Source organism: Esox lucius, chromosome 24 (assembly GCF_011004845.1).
Source record: "Esox lucius isolate fEsoLuc1 chromosome 24, fEsoLuc1.pri, whole genome shotgun sequence".
Lineage (NCBI taxonomy): Eukaryota > Metazoa > Chordata > Actinopteri > Esociformes > Esocidae > Esox > Esox lucius.
In genome coordinates this window covers 14984650-14996994 of record NC_047592.1, presented here as the reverse complement: position 1 = coordinate 14996994, position 12345 = coordinate 14984650, and the positions used below count along the sequence as shown (strand labels likewise).

The window sequence follows — 12345 nt, the reverse complement described above, 5'->3', positions numbered from 1 at the left end:
AACTGGAATCGGCTCACTAATGTAGAACCGACTGTCTGGAAAGAGCATGTGTGTGTGTGTGTGTGTGTGTGTGTACACGCTACACCCTGTAGTGTCAGTGCTTCAGCCCCAATAAGGATCAATATGCATCCGCCCCCCCCCCATGCACTACGGAGCCACTTGGTACGCTCCATTTGGACCTTCATGTTAAGTGCACATACAGACACACACATACAAACAGACACACACACACAAACAGACACACACACACACACACTAAGTAAAGTCTTTGAAATGACCGCAAATACTGCTTGAACCCTGGCTGCCTTCTACTGCCTTCTACACACACACAGACACACACACTAAACAGACACAAAGACACACACGGACACACGTACATACACACACAGACACCCATATAAACACGCACAGACACGCACAGACGGATACGAACACGGACAAACGGACGCGGACACACGGACGCGGACAGACACGCGTCTGGACTCCGTGCATCGGGGGACAGCCGGCGGCAGCGAGGTGGAAAGCGCTCGTGTAGCTCCGGCCGATAACAGCGGCTAGCGAGACGCTGCATCTCCCCGGGGAGCGGGCCCCGGGTCCACACGCCTTCCCAGGTGGCCCCTTTAGGCCCTTTGTGCTGCGTTTGAACAGAAACCCCCCCAATCCCTCCGACCGAAGCAGCCAGGTCTCAGCCCCTTACGGATGGACGTCACGTGGTGGGCAGCCTCCCTACAGTACTAGACAATACCACAGAGTAGTGGGTCATTATACTGGCCCGAGACGCGCACCGACTCCAGACCACTGTGTGTGTGCGCGCACGTGCGGGCGCAACAACCCACATCATTATACAGCACAGGGAAAATCCTAACCATACATAATAGTCTGTGTCCTCCCTCCCTCTCCGCATCGCCTCGTCTCAGCATCACTATTCAGCCATTGTGTGTCTGGCTCAAAGACCCTCCTGACACATGTGTCCATTACGGCTGCCAATCCATACTAATTGGGTTTTGACTCTGAAAGTGATCATTTGGACCTGACTGCCAATCCATAGCGAGAGAAAAAGGTGCTCAAAGTATGTATATCCGACTACACTTAGGGGGAAAGATAAATAGATTGATTGATTTTATTTCTTGCACATTTAAAAAAAAAAGTTCATGAGTTAAACATAAATACAAAAAACAAAAAAAATGAATTTAACATTAAAGTAAATATTATGCTTCGCATAATCACAACCTCTGATGACTTTTTCTTTGCTGCGGTTTTACATTATATTGGTCCACGGGAATCCTGTTTAAATAATAGAAATATAGAAAATAGAATAGACGCAGCCATTTGTGTTGACATTTAACGGCGGGTGGACAGGTGGCCATCTTCTGTGGTAGTAATAAGATGTTAAATGTCAGTTCAATTTAAATGTAAATGCTGCACCGGCATTTACATGTGGTGAAGGGACAGGTCAATTCTATGAATTATATTTCTAGGACTGAAATGACACGCACCACGTATTCAACAGGATGCTGACTTTTAAACGGCACAACACAAAAACCTTCGATGTATATAGGAGGCCAAGACACAACATATAGAATAGAGAAAAAAAAAAAAAAAGTTCACACCTTTTTAAGATAATTGACAAACATTCAAGGTTAAAAAGGTCACACTTTTAGCGTATTTCTGCACAGTTTCTAAGTTTCTGATTGATAAACCGGGGTTTGAATCCTGTTTGCGGATTAGCCTTGAGATCCAATATAGGCCGGTGGAATTGGCCAGCGTGGTCCAGGATTGAGGTGTTAGTAATTGAATATGGCTGCCTGCCTTGTCACGCTCTACTGGCTCTACTAGCTTAGACGCCTGTAAACCTAATCAAGGTAGATGGATGGAGAATGTGTTTCTTCCGGCGTGTAAGGATTTAGACTTCCTGGTTGAGCAATCAGTGTAAAAATAATCAGAGTGGCGTCCCATGTGCTTTGGAAGACATGCATCTCGATATCCACCGTCCAGATTCCGCCTTTATTCCAAATACACATGACTTCGGGGAGAAAACAGGGCAAACCGTTTCACTATAAACAACTGAATTAAAACCTAGTTGGGCCTGTGAATGATATCTTTTCTACTGATCTCTCAGGATACGGTGGGATTTGAAAATAGGATGAATGTTATAGCATTTGGACCCAATACGTCCTTCTTGAAACCATTTCAGCATGAAACAGTTTCGGATCTCCAGGGCTACGTGAGTGCCAGGAACCGCGCTACGGACCGTTGTGATAGGTAGCCACATTAAAATGATCCAAGTAGCTGGTGGAAAACACCAGGGAATTCATGCATCCCATCCGTGCTGGCTTCTGACATGAACCAGATAGATGGACAGGGCATTCAGTGTGCTGTCACATTGTTAATGCCCAATTGGGCTAAACCAGGAACACAAACACTCGTGGCGCACACATTTTATCTTTTAGGCCCCGGTATCATTACATCCAGCTACTTTAATCAACACGACCGGCAGTCAAATGAAAACGCAGCTTTGTCCACCTTCAATGACAACTTTGTAAATGTCGGAAAGAATATCCAGACACACGTGAACGGAAACTCGGTCAGCCTCTGGCTCTCCATCCCTCTGGTGAGCAGGAGACCATGTAGTAGTGAAGTGATAAGATGTCTTGTCAGGACCCAGGCATACAAGGAACCTCATCCACAGGGAGAGTGCTCCGAATTCGGCCAGTGGGGAGAAGCAAGCCGTCTGGATGTCTTGTTGGGCCATGTATGTAAAGCTGGAGCTACGGGCTAGGACAGCATACCATTAGACAGGTACCAAAGGACTTTAATATGTATGACGTTATTCATAAATATTGCTAGCAACAAATTTCAGCATTTTGTCAGCCAAAGAGGTCTGTGGTATTCAATTAGAGTGTGTTATGCAATACCATTGTAACGTTCCTTGTAGGAGGCAGGACACAGGCACGGGGAAAACGGACGACTTTGATGAGGAACACAGGCGAGGGCAAGAACAGCAAACAGGTGTCCGTGCTCCAAATGAGGGAGAGTTGGATCTCACTGCCACGGCATGTGGTGGTCAAACGGATAAATCTACAAATCTACAGGGGGATATTGAGGTCCGCAGAACTCCAACAACTATCACAATTTCAAATCAATGTTCATTGCATTCCCCCAAAAATCTGGTTCTGAAACCACTGACTCCAGTTGAAATTACAGCAAAGTCCATAATGTCTTCTGCTTTTGAGTGATATTTCAGAACGGTCCTGACCTGGTAACAAAAACAGGTAAAACTCTGGCGCTTATTTGGTAGGATGTGATTTATAAGTTTCATACAGGCAATAACGGAATTATATAGGCTCTGATTCAGGTCACTGGTTCAACCATACTTTTTTTTACTTAGTGTTTATTTCATTTTGGAGAATGTTACAACATATCTTCATATACAGGCACTTTTCTTTTTCAGCTGTAACTATACATTCTCTACACTGAATTGTAAATGTTAAGGTAACACCATTTTTGGAGCCTTAGTAAATATGTTATTGGCTCCATCTGGTATACATCCCATACCTTCTGGATCTCAGACCTTCCCTCCAAGCCATCAGGTATCACTCCCAGTATTCCCACCATAGAAACACTTCTTTAAACACATCAAATACTTCATTCCAGAAAACATGTAACTTAGGGCACATGTGAGGAAACAGTTTTGAAGCAACCTTGCACTTCATTTTAGGTATAATTATTTAAAGACCAAGAGTGGGTTCCTATACGTAGACACAGAGAAAGCTACGACCAAACAATTCACCTCACAGAGCTGAGGTTTCTGTATGCAGGTTCGCATTGTGTAGTCCTGCCCTATGCAAATGTAGACCTAATTAAAAATGCACTCAGTCTATGTCAGCTATTTGTGTTTATTTATTAATTCCAGTTAATAATTGGGAAAAGCTCAGAAATAATGAGGCATATCTTTGCCCTTCTTTTTAAGGCTTCACGTCAATATACTTCATTACACTAAATAGAAAGTGGAGTGGTGCAGCCACACATCAACAAAACGGCTGTTGCAAACACTCTCATATTCAGGCAGCCCAGGTTCTCATTTACCATTCATGCAATGTCTTTTGTAACTGGAGGTAAACTGACTTCTAACTGTCATCACATTATCGCCATCACACTGATGGCTACATATAGGGGACAGATCCAACATAGGCCTACTAATCTTTGAAAGTTTCACACAAATCAGTGTATAACAGGATTACCAGAAGAGCTCTCTCTGCCGTCCAAACCTGGGGTATGGGTGGGAGAGGGTTAGATGAGGACTGGGGTATGGGTGGGAGAGGGCTAGATGAGGACTGGGGTATGGGTGGGAGAGGGTTAGATGAGGACTGGGGTTATGGGTGGGAGAGGGTTAGATGAGGACTGGGGTTATGGGTGGGAGAGGGTTAGATGAGGACTGGGGTATGGGTGGGAGAGGGTTAGATGAGGACTGGGGTATGGGTGGGAGAGGGTTATATGAGGACTGGGGTATGGGTGGGAGAGGGTTAGATGAGGACTGGGGTATGGGTGGGAGAGGGTTAGATGAGGACTGGGGTATGGGTGGGAGAGGGTTAGATGAGGACTGGGGTTATGGGTGGGAGAGGGTTAGATGAGGACTGGGGTATGGGTGGGAGAGGGTTAGATGAGGACTGGGGTATGGGTGGAGAGGGTTAGATGAGGACTGGGGTATGGGTGGGGAGAGGGTTAGATGAGGACTGGGGTATGGGTGGGTGAGGGTTAGATGAGGACTGGGGTATGGGTGGGAGAGGGTTAGATGAGGACTGGGGTATGGGTGGGAGAGGGTTAGATGAGGACTGGGGTTATGGGTGGGAGAGGGTTAGATGAGGACTGGGGTATGGGTGGGTGAGGGTTAGATGAGGACTGGGGTATGGGTGGGAGAGGGTTAGATGAGGACTGGGGTATGGGTGGGAGAGGGTTAGATGAGGACTGGGGTATGGGTGGGAGAGGGTAAGCGAGCTGTTTGTATCTGTGCATTTGCTGTTTATGTTTGTTATGTAATGATGCTTTTGTCTTATGTGTTTTATTTTGTGTCTGTGTCTACAGGACCCCCTCGAAAATGAGATGCTACATCTCAAGAGGCTATCCTAGCAATCAATTCAATTCAGTTGGCTATCACAGAGGAGATCGGGCCCCAAACATTTGGGAATCCCTGGTGTGAGGCCTATTGGAGATGTGGCTTGACCATGACCTTGGGACTCAGTAGATATGTGTTCCTCACTCAGTTTCTGTTTGTCTCTTCATTGATGACATTAGGATTTATTCTCTCATTATTTAACCACCAAAGACAATTAACAAGAAATAGTTACTTAAAATGACATCGCTGGAGGAGGCACACAGCCTCCTGTGGGGATGGAGGTTGGGATCACAGGAAGTGATGTTTCTGTGTGTATATGTGTGGAGGGGGGTGGTTGCACATATGTGTGTTAACATATCTGTATCAGTTCCCATGTAAGATAAATTGCAAGCTTTTTGTAAAAGGAACTAATATTATATAGAGAATTTTATCTACACCCATTCCATTTATTTCTGTTGGATAAAATCAATTTTGACATATCAGTAGCAAAGGGAATCAGATAGCAGCCCCCCCCCCACACACACACAATCAATAGTTATTCATAGGGATAAGCGGCCACCCACTGGCCAGTCTTTCATTTTGATTGGCCGACATGTCGACCAGTTTCATCAATCAGGAAGAAGGCTGTGGATAATCCCGTTGTGCTGTCCCAAATTCTGATATAGGCTAGATCAAAACCCCTTGGGCAGTAAAAGAGTAAGGGTTTATACGATTTTCTCGTCTTTTCACTTGACCAAACAGTCAGTTATCATCACCTATATTGATATTCATTGTATCAATGTCATTCACGAATGAAAGAAAAATGAACGTTTTTGTGCCATGAAATAGCTTTGGCAATGGTATAGTTCATCTTCTGTCTCGCTAGCAATAGCTCAATTCTTATGACTATTCCAAGCAGTTAGATACTAGTAGGCCTATTACTGGCTAATAAGCTGTTAAAACGGCCAGTGGGAATAGCCATACATTTCATAGATGCTACTTGTGGTGGAGGTAAACTCAATAAGAAACCATAGTCAGTTTAACACAATGTTTAATGGTGTCTAGTGAAATGTCCAAACCTAGTGTGACGTCCATGCGTGACAAAACGATCGAATGTCGAGACACTGGGCAAACATACAGCACTGGGTGTAGCGGTTAAAGACACAGCTGCTCACATGGGAGACCCGGGTTCGAATCCACTGAGTGCAACATCATTTATCACTTTTATTCGTGGGCTGGCTGAACTAGGTTTGCCTGGTTCCTTTACTGGTTTACTTATGGTACTGTCTGTTTGATTTTCAAAAAAAAATTTACCATGCAGTTTTATTTGGTTGTGCAATCACAGTGTCAAAGTCTGTCTGACTACCTGTTTCCACACCGACCAATAGGTATGGAAGCCTGATACGGAGGTCTTGGGCTGGCTTGGTTACACGCCGTCTGCCTGTGGTCTTCCGGACAGTTGGACGTCCTGCCAAAATCTCTGACACGACACTGAGGGCATATGTGGCATTGTGTTGTGTGAAAAAACATCGCGATTTCAAGTGGATTTTATTGTGCCCAGCACAAAGCGCGCCGGTGTAATGATCATGCTGTTCAATCAGCTCCACGACACGCCGCAACTGTCAGGTGGACGGATTATCTAGACAACTGCTCCTTAACAGCAATGTAAATAAATCGGCGCGTAACACATCTGAGACAGTTGTTCGCATATGAATGATTTCCCGGATCTTTTATTTCAACACGTTGCCTGTTGCGTTTGCGTAGGTAACGCAGCCCAGTAAACTTAACGTTTCATCAGTAATGCAACGGCAACGTAGCATTACATTAACAACACTTAATAACACAGGATTTGACCAACACAATCATCAATATTTGTCATGATCGGTTGATACACACAGCAGACAGAGGCAGATCGATACAGAGAGGAGCGGCTGTAGAAATAACCCTCGACCCAACTCCAATTCTTCTTTAGTTGGGGGACGGATACAGTCGAGTGTGTGACAGAGCAGCAGTAACGGCCAGACACTAATAAATCCACACAAGCCTCTAGCCAGCCAGCAATATACTAAATTAGAAGATTGTGAATGTTAGCCTTGGATATACTATGAAGTTTTTATTTAATACAAGCAATGAAGATAAGTCAGTCAGTAAACATGTTTTTATTTTATCTTGTTTGATAACTAGCAGATTTAAAGTAATCATAAACCTCATAACCAACTGATAGCCCACGTTCTTACCCCTTTCCAGATCTCAATGTCCGGCCTTTAAAAGGCACTTGACAGTAACTAGCCGGCTTTACCTAGTTGATAGGTGTACAAATAAATAGGCCTCTGCTATAACAATAAAAACGTATGTTGCAAATTTCAAGCCCAGAATGATAAGTCAATATGCTGAGGGTGTATGTGTTTATTTTGAGCATGTCCCCTGAAATGTCTGTCCATATCATAATGCCTAGCTTCTTTTGGTGTGGGCTTCTTGCGTATTATCAAATAGATTTCAGCACTATGCCTACATGGCAAATTTACATAATGATCATAAAGCCAAAGGTGATGGAAAACTAAAAATATAGAATCAAACACGTAAGCTGCTGGTGTGAATTAAAAGTGGAAAAGAAAACAATTACGTTGGTCAAATATTTGTTTTATCCCAGGCGTAAAAAAGGTTCACTGTTGATGTGGGGTTTTAAAGCTGTTCTAGACCGAAAGCCTCCAGTTGCGTGATTCTCTATAAAAACACAGGTACTACTATACTTAAGAAATTCCACATGAATTACATGAAAAGCTACTTTTTACAATTGTCATCACCAACACATCCCACAGACGCTCAATCGGATTACGATCTGGAGAATTTGGAGACACATCCGATTGAGCATCTGTGGGATGTGCTGGACCAACAAGTCCGATCCACGGCGGCTCGACCTCACAAATTACAGGACATTAAGGATCTGCTGCTAATGTCTTGGCGTCAGATACCATAGGACTCCTTCAGGGGTCTTGTAGACTCCATGCCACTGTGGTTCGGTGCTGTTTTGACGGCGCGGAGGACTAACAGCATGTTAAGCAGGTGGTCATAATGTTCTGGCTCATCATAGCATACTGTATGTTATTACATGAATTTGAGCCATATTTCCGTGTCTGGTAGGAGTGGCTCGGCTGTATCTGAGTCTGGAAAAAAAACATGTAATTCAGTGCAAACGTATAGGATTTCGTCAAGTCATTCTTAGAATGTGTCCACGGTCCCATCTGAAGACTCTGAGGCATCTGCCTCCCGTACCAGAGCGAAAGCAGAGGAAAACATGGCAGCAACCTGGCTTAGACCGGGAGTCCCCACGGGCAGCGCCCGACTGGCTCAGCACAGTCTGGTTCGGGGTAAGGCAGGGCCAGCAGGGGTCACTTCTGAGACCACTACGCTCAAGCGGCTCATTGAGACACACCAGTCACCAGCAGTCACCTGAGGTTGACAGCAGAACTGCGCTATTTCCGACACACTGATTCAGCCGACTGGTTAAGGGAGCAGTGTAATGAGAAGCAGCGCAGCTTGGAAGAATTTTTTTTCAGAAGACACAAGCCCAGATCTTAGGTTCTCCCGAGCACGGTGGAGAGATGCTGTAAAGGCCATAACTACAAATTGGACGCAGCAAAATTGGAAGAAATCTGGGGAGAAAAAACATTTACACTACAAAAAAATAATAAAAATGTTAAGTGAAATAGTCGGCTGGACTAAGTGGGGAATTCGCAACAAAGGGAATCACGCGTGGACAACTAATGGGATGTCCCAAATTATTAGAGATGCGCCTGGCCCAGTGGAACACTCCGAAATTAGTAGAGCTAATGGAAAACAAAACTACACGGCCAAAACACCAAAACACAGATTTATAGTGTAGAGACCGGCCAGTGTAGGCAACAGTCCGAGTTTGTTTCCCAAAAGACGCCGACACGTTAACGGAACCCTTCAGACACAGGTCACACCACAACCCCAGTCTGAGCACACTGGGGCCCCACCACCAAGCTCCGCAGCCTACCGAAGAGACTAACCAGGCAGACAGGACCTACCTCCCTGCTGCCACCCAGGAACTCAGCTACACCTCGGGTTATTCCACGTTCCCCGGACCAATTGGGAGAACCTAGCCTCATCGTTTCACATAGGATCCATGAGGAAGCGACGCAGGCACGTCCCTGATCGACATCCTATTAGGTGTGAACACGGCTACTCCGAGACAGCGAGAGCGGCAGCGCAGGAAGTGGCGGCTGTTCTCGCCGTTCCGCTGTCACAACGTCCCCTCCATCTGCTTAATGGTTAGCGACCACGCGACCAGCTAGCAATCGAGCACACTCCCATGAACATCTCAGCCCATCTGCCCCCGTCTGCATGGATCTTTCTCTCCGTCTCGCCTGAGCTTTGGCAACAAACACGCAAACAAACACGCACACACACACCGGCACGCCCCACAGTCCTGTGGGTAGGTAGGTAGGGGCATGTCTTCCTTACAAGCTCACCTGTCAGGGATGTTTATTGGTATCAATGTAAATTAAATAGGGCACATCGATCCAACGTTGCCATGTGAACAAACAAGACGTGCTGCTGCAGTGCACTGCTCACACACACACACACACACACACATACACACGCACTCACGAGACCGCACACACACACACACACACACTCACGAGACCGCACACACACACACACACATTTTTCAATGGTTTTCCAACTTGTCCACTGAGCTCCCTCTTGGTAGAGATCTACACCTCTCTAAGACAGCCTCTGTTCAGGGCAGAGTCACACAACACATCCCCTGCATCCATTAAATGGTTTCTGGTTTACAGAGCTATCCATGGTATCTGATATATAGGGCAGCCACAAAGCTCTGAACAGTCACTGTGTGTGTGTGTGTGTATGTGAGTGTGTATGTGAGTGTGTGTGTGTGTGTGTGTGTGTGTGTGTGTGTGATTGTGTGTGTGTGTGTGTGTCCATCGTCTGAGGCTGATAAGAACAGAGGTCTTCTTGTCTCTGTTGAATTCTAGCATCAACTGGATCTTGGAATGTCCCTTCATACCAGCCCTGCATATAAATGTGGCCCATTCTTTGCAGTCAGTGTGTGTGAGAGAGACATATGTTCTCACAGGCATGGCGTTTCCTGTCCGGGCTAGCTATCTACCCTGCGACAATACATAATATCCTCAGATAGAGACATTGAAAACTCTTTGGAGGCTGAGAAGTGGGGACCAAAGTCTACCAATTGTGGATTGATATCATTTTTCTCCCATACAATGCAATGAAAACATTACAACATTAATACAGCATGTATGAAATTAATTAGAAAATCCGAGTAAACACTTAATATGGGTATGAAAGGTAATCGGACAATATTACTAAAATGTTGAATATTGGTGGTTGTTGATATACTTTAGCTGGAAAAGGAGGTGGTTGATATACATTTTATGCAATCTTACAGAACCACCACATGCTGCCAACATCTACGCATGGACAAACCATGCCATTACTGGGAAAGGGGGCTCAAAAGCTTCTGAACAGGTTGGTTGTTGGGATGTATCACAATGGTAACCGCACAGCGCGCAATCATTAACAACAGGTTCCCAGCCGACGCTTCAAACGACAAGAGAACTGTGGTTGAAAATTCAAACGCATTGATGGGGTTTTTGCTACCCAAAATGTTAAAATGAACAATATGTTTCGGTAGCCTAAATACATTGTTGTGACTGACTGCTTGTTGAATTAACATGTTTTCAATACATCCAACATTCTCGACAATCAAGGGTGATATGTGCTTACCTGTTAGGTGGTCTAAACGGGAAACAGGATTCTAAGGTTTTTTTCAAAAGGAAGATTTTGATATCGTCCTCAGTGAATTCTAGATGGTTGCCATACCGTTCCTTCAGAACGGAAAATATTGAAGCATAGTCCTTGGAGGAGAGCCTTTTCACGAACGCGTTTGCCGGTTTCTGTTTAATTACAAAACCGTTCAAACCAACCACCGACCCGAAGACTGACTGGGCTACAACATTCTGCTGAGGGACCGTACACAATCACGCAAGGAAACGAGTAGGTTACCAAAAAATAAAGCCTTTTGCTGCGTGAGGCGCATTACACACGCGATGAAAGCGTGCAATCGGGCTTTGGAATGATTCTTCCACCAAGGTAGGCTACACGGCGGTAGCATCCCCGCCTCTTCAGCATAGCAATAATAATAAATTAATTGCTCGTTTGATCCGTTTTAACCGACGCGTCTCTTTATCTCTTTGTTAAAACAAAACGATATAGTTTAATTCCTTATATAGCTAAATTGTCAACGGTCACTTCAAAAGCGGTTAGACAAAAAGCACATCCCGGCTTGCCCTTCGGCGATGGAGAGGATAGCTCCAACGACAATTTGAATGCCGAGGACGATTTGAATGATGGTGGTGCTTGCCTGCTTCGTCGCTCCGTAGAAGCGATGGTTTCCCGTGATATACCGGTAGACGTGCACCGAAAAGATGCCGGGCGTGAGCGAGTGCCTCTTTTGCGCGCTCCCGTTCCCCTCTCTCTCCCGGCGGGGCGCGTGCACAGTATCCTGGCAAGTTGTGTCGCTGTGACAACGCTCTAGCATCCCTACGTGCACTAACCATCCAGATTGTTGATCCTCTTTCAATGTCTCATCTTCCTCCCATTAGGTGCTTGGCATCTCTGAAAGCCAGCGCTGGTTTCATATGGACTAAACTCCAATCTTCCAATCAAGAGGCCACCACTAGGACACACTTTTAATATCGTTAAACTATAGAAGAGTCAAAATGATGTTAGTTACAAATTTTTTCTCCTTTCTCGCCATCACAGTCGTCCGTTCTCAGCCTGGGAGATCTGCATCAGGCTGACGTCAGAGAATTTTAAAGCGATACAAACCCATCTTATGTCTTCCGTCCCTCACTTCTTCAAACGAGCTGAACAATCTCCATGGTACCCATTATGTCAAATCACCGACTTTTTGTCTATGTCTGTTCAGTAATTGTTTCGGTTTTCCAAATGATTTCTTATCGGACCAGATCTCACTAGTACACAGTGACTGGATCTGCTGTAGCCAACAGTCAAATAATTGTTAATGGTGCTGTTGCATTGCACCTGTTCTATTGGATAGAGAGCAACAGAAGCACATGCCTCTTAATCTAGTAACACAGCACAACATCTGGCATACCCAGTCTCCAAAATGATTCCCATGGACCCTGGCTTCATCCTGCCAAATATTACCTGAGCGAGAATGC

At 45.2% G+C, this 12345-nt stretch overlaps 1 protein-coding gene across 4 annotated transcripts in view; it reads right to left on the bottom strand.

The window, feature by feature from the left end:
• The window catches only part of nlgn2a (neuroligin 2a), a 169912-nt gene extending 158016 nt beyond the window's left edge, over positions 1-11896 (bottom strand). For 2 of the 4 annotated variants that reach the window (XM_029117608.2, XM_029117611.2), the window contains exon 1: positions 10886-11895. The gene's annotated coding sequence lies outside the window, so the exon portion shown is untranslated. Of the gene's footprint in view, positions 1-10885 lie in introns of all 4 variants that reach the window. The other 2 variants (XM_029117609.2, XM_029117610.2) reach the window with 2 other exon arrangements.
• Between the last annotated feature and the right edge of the window lie 449 nt (positions 11897-12345).